Raw genomic sequence first — 9,144 nt, 5'->3', positions numbered from 1 at the left:
ACTTAACATATACCGAATGTCTGCACTCTGTGACTGAAGCTGATTGACTAATGGTTGTACAAACACAAGAGATGGGTGTGAATGTCAGATGAGGTGTATGTGGAGGAGGGGGGCCTAATGAAGGACATTTGGAGAAGGGATACAAAAGTAGAGCATTGACAGGATGGAGAAGTGTGGTGTTATTGGTTGAAGATATTTTGATCAATGGGACTGGGGAGAAATGTTCACATATTGAAATGTTCACATTTTAAGCTAAACAATGCGATTGAATATATATACAAAAAGAAATAATTTTAATACAAAAAAATAATAATATATAAAAAAAAGAAAGAATGAGGGCAGATTTATTCAACCCTTAAAAGATAGACTAAGGGCATTTGGCTCTCATCAGAGCATTCAAATTGTTATTACTAAACAGCCCAGTTGATTCCACAGTTTGACAGCTTGTGACGAATGAGCCAAAATCACCCTCAAAAACTTGGAGATGTGTTATGGCACATGTCTCTGTGTTTCTCAAACCAAATAGTCATATTGCTTTCTTTGCCTTTTGCCTTGCAGAAAACCAGAAAGAATGGGAAACATGGGTTAGGAAATATGGCATGGATGGAACTTCATTTTTATTTTAATGACATTTATTACTAGCACATAGTCATTAAGTTCATAGAAATTAAGTACATAGTATTGGCAAGCTACAGAATAAAAGCCACCATTAAATCTAATTTAAAAAAATAATTAAAGAAAATAAAGAAAAAAAGCCACCAAAATACCACCAAAAAGAATAAATATATTCTCTTGTAGACCTTTCTTGTTCTTTTAATTTGCATATATAAAAATTGATAATGATATGTAATGACATAAAATAATATATAAAATTTCTACCTATCCCTCTGAAGTTTTAAAAGATGTTTGCCATAGACCTCATGCATGAAAGAGAGAGAGAGAAATCACCTTTCAAGGGGAATGGCCATGCTGCAATTCCTTCTTCTCCATTCTCCTCTTGTGCTTGTAGACACACAGGCAGAAGCGCTTGGTGTGATTTTCAAGCCACCAAGTCTGGGACTCAAACGGTGGTAGACCATATGGGAATCCAGTACCTTAACTATGTCACCTGCTTGCTTCACTGACTGAATTTATAAACTATATATATTATATATATATAAGAATATATACATATATAACTATATGTATTATATATAAAAGAATATATACATATATAACTATATATATTGTGTATATATATATATGTATATATATATATAAGAAATTACTTTGGTAAGTTTGGTTTCATAATTCTATGTATATATTTTTCTCACATGGTATATTGGGTACTTTATTCTGTACATTAAATATTCATGTAAATATTTTTTATCAGTTTATTTATTTATGTTGAGAGATGAAGAGATACAGAGAGAGATTTCTCTTAACAGGGTCTCACACAGATATCTTCCCACTGGCCCTTCAGCCAGCCAGGATCAGAAGCACAGGTTTGCATGAGCCTGGAGCACACAGGCCCAACTAAAACTGGACCCCTGTCTTCCATATAGCTTCAAGCATTGCAGAGCATTGTGGTACCACTCTGTCAAATAAGTTTCATAGTTGCTTAGAAGTCTGTAGCAGGTAGGTACCAATGTTTATATATCCAATTCAACAACATTTAGAATATTTTCTTAAAAATATAAATGATGAATTCAGTAGGTGGCGTGGTGATTAAGGCACTGGATCCCATATAACCAACTTTACAGTTAGAGTCCCAGACTCAGTGGCTTGAAAAATCACACCGAGAGCATGTGCATGCATATCCAAAATCCAGGAGACCGGAGGAGAAGGGAGTGTGACATGGCAATGCCCCCTCCCGAGGGGTGATTTCTCACTTTCTCTCTCTTTCTCTGCATCTCTCTGTCAAGCACATTTGCCTATAGTAAAAACTTAACAAACAAAAACATATATATATATATATACACACACACACACACATATATGTGTATACACACACACACACACACACACATATATATATACATATCACCCACTGCTGACCAGCCTCTCAGAAAAGGTGCACAACTTCTTGGCAAGCCAGGTGCCCTTCCCGAGCCGACTGGGTGACCCTGCTGAGTATGCTCATTTGGTACAGGCCATCGTCAAGAACCAGTTCCTCAATGAAGAGGTCATCCTGCTGGATGGGGCCCTCCACATGCAGCCTTGAAGGGAGAAGGCAGAGAAAGCACATGCTTCTCTGCCCCTCCTCCCCTTGAGGTACCGCTCCAGCCTGGAGGAAGCCCTATAGACACTTTGTAACTCTGCCTACTGGTCACCCTCTGTGCCTAATAAAATCTTAATTAAATAAAAGCTAAATAATTTTAGGCTAAAAAAATATACACACACACACACACACACATATATATATATATACACCCACACCCACACACACACACACACATACAAACACACACATGCACACACACACATATATAATTAATGTTTTAATACCATCTTAATAGTATAAACTTTAAGTATATCTATGACAATGTCCCCAGATGCCTTTAAGAGGGATTCCTAGATAAAATAATACATACATTTTTAAGACAATTGACACATGTGAACAAATTGCTTTTCAGATTGTTTCCATATACACCCTTATTAGAAATGTATTTGAGAATTCATATAGTATATTATCATTGGAAAAAATTTAGAAGAAACCCATAAATTTTGAAAATAAAACAGATAAATATGCCTTTAAATGTACATATACTATTGATGGGCTTGACATGTGTTCATTTGTGACTTATATGTACATATGTTTGAACATATATTGAACATATATGTTAGTTAGAATGTTAAACTTTTCTTATTGCTATGTAGAAGCTATTTATGTTTTGAGGCAAGTATAACTATTTACTCTCAAGCCTTTCAAAAAATTTTTGTTTATTGATTACTTTCTACTTTGTTTAAGATTATATGTCTTTATTTATGTAGGTAATTTCGAAGTGCGTGGGCAGAAACACAAATTAAACTATGTTTTTCTAAAATAAATATTCGTAGCATGAAAACTCAAAGTTTACATGCTGACATAAAACACAGTATATCAAAATAGGTTCCCACAGAAGAACACATCTGACATTTGATTCTTTATTCTTCTGTGTTTCTGGACAAGCAGGCACAGCTTAATCACAATCTGTGTTCTCTCTGCCCAACATTTAAAGAGATTGATGCTCTTGCATGCAAATAAATCTATAGGGAAACTGCCCATATCGTCTGTCTCAAGATGCTTAGTGGTATAGATCTTGGCAGAAAGAGAAAATTCCACCTATATTGTTTCAAAATTCTTTGAGAACTCAGCAGTGGGGATTTGATTGATGGGCATCTCCCATATCATTTATGCCCAACATCTCTGCAATTTTCTTCTAAAAACTCTAATACATTTTCCCAGAGGAAATATACAAAGTGCTTTTTCAGGTTATGAGATCTTTTGCCTCCTGTATCTAATGCAGAAAGCAGACAGGTTGGAAAAATGACCAAAAGGAACATCAGACATAGATAGAGATAGACAAAAAAGAGAAGTAAACGACCTTCAAATTAAAATAAACAAAACGATGCTTTACTTTTCAGACCACAACTTTCTCTAAATCTGTGGAAATTCTTTTTCTGCATAATAATATACTTGGTGATTTTTATTTTTTCTGTTCAAAATATGAAAGTACCAGCAGCAAGAGTAGGCTTATCTGGGAGATGTTTTGGGGAACAGCAGTTAGCGTAATGGCTATGTTGCTGAACTCCCATGTATCCGACCGTGGTTCTAATCCTGGACCTGGTGGCTTAAACTCACGCGGGGTGAGTGTGCGTGCGTGCCCAAGATCCCCAAATGGAGGAGAAGGGATCGCGGCTGTCCATTCCCCTTGGGGGGGGTGATTTCTTGCTTTCTATCATTTATGCCCAACATCTCTGCAATTTTCTTCTAAAAACTCTAATACATTTTCCCAGAGGAAATATACAAAGTGCTTTGTCAGGTTATGAGATCTTTTGCCTCCTGTATCTCTGTCTCTTTCTGTCTGTCTGGCAAGTGCACACTCCCTATAGCAAATACATCTCAAAAAAAAAAAAAAAAAAAAAAAAAAATTTTTTTTTTTTTTTTTTATTCTCCTCTCGGGATCTTGGGCACGCACGCACACGGGCCCGGCGTGAGTTTAAGCCACCGGGTCCGGGACTCGAACCGCTGTTGACTATGTGGGAGTCCAGCGACATAGCCATTACTCTAACTGCTGGTCCCAAGAAAGAAAGTTTTTGTACTACTGCAAAGTTCAGACTAAATCCATTTTTGCACAATCTCTTCCCTCACATACTGCCGCGGAAAACCAGATGGCCGACGAACAAAAAGGCAGCCCCACCTCGGAGAGATAGGAGTAACTCTTTTCTTTTGGAGAGGTTTTAGCCATAGTGCACATACGCTCTCGAGACAGAGACAGAGAGACAGAAAGCGAGAAATCACCCCCCCCCGAGGGGGGATGGCCACGCCGCAATCCCTTCTCCTCCATTCTCCTCTCGGGATCTTGGGCACGCACGCACACGTGCCCAGCATGAGTTTTAAGCCACCGGATCCGGGACTCGAACTGCGGTTGACTATATGAGAGTCCAGCGACATAGCCATTACGCTAACTGCTGGTCCCAGGAGTAACTCTTTAATACATCCGTGGTTGTGGAGGAGTTAACACTCAGAATCTCCAGATCCGCTTGGGAATGAAGCACAGTCTTTTATAGGGAAGTTTGGAGAGGGGCGGTTTCCAGTGGGCTAAAGGGTAGCCTATGAAGAAGTAGCCCATCAGGATGATGCAGCCCAGAGTTTATTCTCAGGAAAAAAGGGTCAGATAAGTAGGGTGTTCAGCTTCTCAAGGTGTCAGCTTGTTTTATCACTTCAGAGGGGGAGAAGCAGAGGCAGTGAATGCATAGAGGCCTGGGATGGCAATGGTCAGCCTTGGGTTATTGTGAATTCTAGGCCCATCCACATTAATACTATATTAATATTTAAAATAATGGAATCTCAGAAATAAAATGGACCTCACAGGTTTCCTAATCAGGCGGCTTGTATAATAAGATTGTAGGTGTATACCCTTGTCCATTCCAAGTGAATACAAAACTTTTCTTATCTTCTTTATCCTATGAGGCTGGAAGAGAATGCATTTGCCAGATCAATGTCGGCACACTATGCACCTAAGAATCTAAATATTAATTTGCTTTAACAAATAAACTTCATTTGGCATAACAATTGCAAATGGGGCTATTACTGCATTGTGTTTATATTAATCCAAGGTCATTATTATTATTATTATTTTATTTATTTTTTTGTGAGCAGACTGGTAAACTAAATGGGGATATGATAGGGACCAGTACTTCTTCAACATTTAGGTTTGTATGGGTGGCCCTTGATCTCTGTTATTCTCCCTAATAGGGCAGTTCCTGAGAATTTCACTTGGCTTTCTCTATTATAATAGTTCTTATTCTATTGGCCAAGGAATCCATGTGTGTTTGTGTGTGTGTGTGTGTGTGTGTGTTGGTGGGGGGCTTCTATCTATGACCAAGTATATATATCCCAGTGATAAGTTTTGGCTTCAGGGAAATGGCCTCTAGTATATCTTTGGACCGAGTGGGTTCTCTGTGAATTCAACCTAGGCCATGATATATTTAGTAACAGGCTACTTCTCTAATGCTTGATTAAGATTCTTGGGGTCTCCAGATACTAACTTTTGAGTACAACCATGTACCCAGCAGCCTCTACCTCTCAGGGCTATGTCGTTTTCATCGCCATACTGCCACGGCAAGACTAGCTTCGTAATGGCATCTCCTGCCATTAGTTAGGCCTCCAGCAGCTGCTACTGACTTAAGCATTTCCCCCCCCACAGCTCTCTACATTTATGGTATCCGCTAGAGAGCATGCATTCACCATTTGTCATTTCAAAAACTAGTGGGTACCTGTTCCTAAGTGACAATATCTGGAGACCCCGAGTCCCTAACCTTAGTGCCAAGCTTTTCAGACTCATTGGTCCTTCCAGTATTTTCTAGTTATGAAGCCCTATGTATATAATCTCTACATTATGTGGAATCAAGGTCTTCAGCATGTTAAAGGATATAGAAGCACAGTAAATGGAGGTAAATACCAGATATAGTATGTGTGAAAAAGTAGGGTCTAAGGAAGGACATTTAGAAGAAAAATAGAGAGGCAAAGCATTAATGGCATAAAGAAATGTGGTATTATCTATTGAAGATATTTCATAGTTTTATCAACTGGACTAGGGAGAAATACTCACATGTTGAAATATTCACTTTCTAAGCTAAAGAATGTGATTGTCTAAAAGAAAATGAAATAAAAAATGTAAATAAAAAAAAATAAAGAAACCCTCTGCAGTATTCAATTATGAGTCACGCATAGAGTAGGAACTCAATAAAAAAATTATTTTGTAAAATAAAAAAAAAACAAAAAACAAACAGGTGATGAGAGTAAAGCCCAAGAAGAATAGATGAATCACTGCACATGTCTTCACTACTTGAAACAACTAAAAATTCTGCCCCTGCTCCTCTGGGGCAGGAGCAAATAGCTAATATCTAGTTTGTTTTTCTTTCAGGGTGTAAAAGCAGAACATAGACTTTAGGATTTTTATTTGCTCTTTTTTTTTCAGTATATATTAAAAAGGAAGAGTAAGCCACTGATTAAGTAGAAAACATAAATATGTTGCTTTCGTAGGTGCAAGTGCTCTTGCAGGCAGGACTGACTGTGTGTGTATAAACACTGAGCTCATCCTGCCATCCCAGCTGAATCCTTGAACACTGATTTCCACAGAAGAGCAAAAAAAAAAAAAAAAAAAGTTTCTAGCTTCTAGTATTAGGGGAAAAAATACTGCTTCCTGAATGTAAAGCTATTTTTTTAACCTTTGTTTTAAACTCCATTCCCAGGCTTCTTCAGTTTGATTAACTGCAAAGAAATCAACTGAGTGAAAGGAAAAACTGAAAAGAGCTGCAGTGTCCAAGGAGCTTGTGATGAAAAATATGAGAGCTCTAGATTTTATGAGATCCATAAACAAAATAAATTTTTAAAATCTAGATACTGGTACTTTATTTACAAGTATTTAGACTAATAGCATTTGTTACATCAAATGAAGAGTACGGGCAGTCTGAATAAATCATTCTCACACAAAAACAATTAAGACCCACTGTAATTAACTTTGGGAATCAGAGTATTGCACCGAAAACAAGCCTCAGTCTTTAGTTTGTGATTGCTACCTTATATCCCAACAAGTGGTCTCTTTGTTTTGTTTTGTAAATACATGTACACACCAGCAGGCGAAACAAAACAATTTTTAAAAAAGCAGTCATAATATAAAATAGTAGCTCCCAGTAACTTCAGAAGTTGACTTTTAGAACTTGACTCAATTCAGTTTGCCTATTTCTTGGAAGCCTCCTCAAAATTTGCCAGGAGATCTGAAACTTCATCATCACCCCTCTCTCCAGTAGCAAATGTTGCTTTTCCATCCACAGAATGGGCAGAGCTTCAGCCAGTCTCCTTAAACTAGTCAAACTGACTGCCCCAAGCTGGTTTAAGATGCTGGGCAGCATTTCTGTCAGGTGCTTTGCCTCAGCGTGGCCTGTAATGGTGGAAGTATTTGCTGCCAGAGACAGCTGAACTTCAGGGCTATTAAGCTGGGTCACTGTTCCCTGGTTTGTAAACATATTCACCTCTTCAATGCCAGAGATATTGTTTGCCCTTAACTTTTTTAAGGAAAGCTGCAGTTTTTTTATCATCTGCTGTAGCTGTTCTATGAATCACCTTCTTTCAGGAAGGAGTTCCTTTCCCACTAATGCGCCTTTGTGCTTGCAGTTTGGCAAGGTTTCCTGGTTTGGGATAGTTTTGTTCATCTTGTTGGAGCAGAAAAGGGCCATGTGGGTGGCTAGGGTTGGTGCTCCGGAGGTCTCAGGCAGATGGAATGAGATTAGGTGTACACATGCAGGGACGCAAGATGGCAGCTAGAGCAAATACAGGACTATTAATCAACAAAGATAGCCTCCCATTACATTCTGAGCACAGGTGTGGATGGCAAGGTAGCAGGAAGGAGGATGTGAAGGGTGGACGGAGGACAATGGACTTGGGGTAAGGCTGAGGAATGCGGTACAGGTGTTGTGTCTCAGGAAGCAATTGGTAGAAGCAGATACTAACATACAGCTCATGTGTACTTACCTACATGGCAGAAGGAAAAAAGTGTCTCTCTGTTTACTTTTACGTGTTTGGCAGAAGTCTCCCTCAGACTTTTTTTTGTGCCAAGGAGACAAGGGCATTCCGATTGCAGTTCCCCTTTCTCTCAATATCCCACACTACTATTTAAAACAATAGAATCTTATCAATACAGAGAGCCCTCTAGGTAGAGATAGTAGAAATTTGTGCAGCTTACCTTGTATAGATCCACTATGAACATCCCAGACCCAATAGAGACAATGAAATCAGTGCCAGCTGAGAGGCATTTTCTGGCAAAACTGCTGTGCATTAGAGAAAGAATCGTGCTTTCTTGGAATATCAGCAGTCTTCAGAACTTGATGTTTCCAAATCTGTCCTCCTATGCAGTCTCTTCATTATTCATTAAAATTTCCTTGTCATGGTACTAAAGCTCAAAAAGTCAGTGTCTGCATTTTCCCTAAGCATCAAAAGAAGGGGACTTTACAGCATGGGGTCAGCTGTGCTTATAGACCCAAGTTGACAAATGTGATAATGGTGACAATAAATTTATTTCATGGGAAGATCCATACTTCACTAATGTGAGGCAGGAATACCATGGAGACTTGTAAAAGGCTCTTTAAAAATTGTCTCCAGAAGTTCAGGCAATATTTTTCTTATCTGGTCCATTGTTAAGAATCCTTTAAAGAATCACTTGCATTGTTTCTAATAAATTTCATGGTTTTCATTGTTATTGTTATCATTTATTTGTTTTTTATTTAGAACAGCGTCATGGAATCAGAAAGATTTGGATTTAATCTGGAGAATTGTAATTGCTAGTCATATGATCTTAAGCTATTTATTTTATTTCTCTGAGCCTCAGTTCTCAGCTACAACATAGAGATGAGAACTCCTATGGCTGAGGTGCTGTGAGGACACTAAGATGTGTGCAAAGT

The 9,144-nt window shown here is 38.3% G+C and overlaps 1 pseudogene; it reads right to left on the bottom strand.

Annotated features, from left to right (window-relative positions):
- Positions 1-7,426: 7,426 nt before the first annotated feature.
- LOC102483358 (transcription factor BTF3 pseudogene) lies at positions 7,427-7,899 on the bottom strand (annotated as a pseudogene).
- Between the last annotated feature and the right edge of the window lie 1,245 nt (positions 7,900-9,144).

This window comes from Tupaia chinensis, unplaced genomic scaffold, assembly GCF_000334495.1.
Source record: "Tupaia chinensis unplaced genomic scaffold, TupChi_1.0 Scaffold000308_1, whole genome shotgun sequence".
NCBI classification, from domain to species: Eukaryota; Metazoa; Chordata; class Mammalia; order Scandentia; family Tupaiidae; genus Tupaia; species Tupaia belangeri.
Note: the sequence above shows the minus strand (reverse complement) of the source record. Positions and strands in the feature narration are given on the sequence as shown.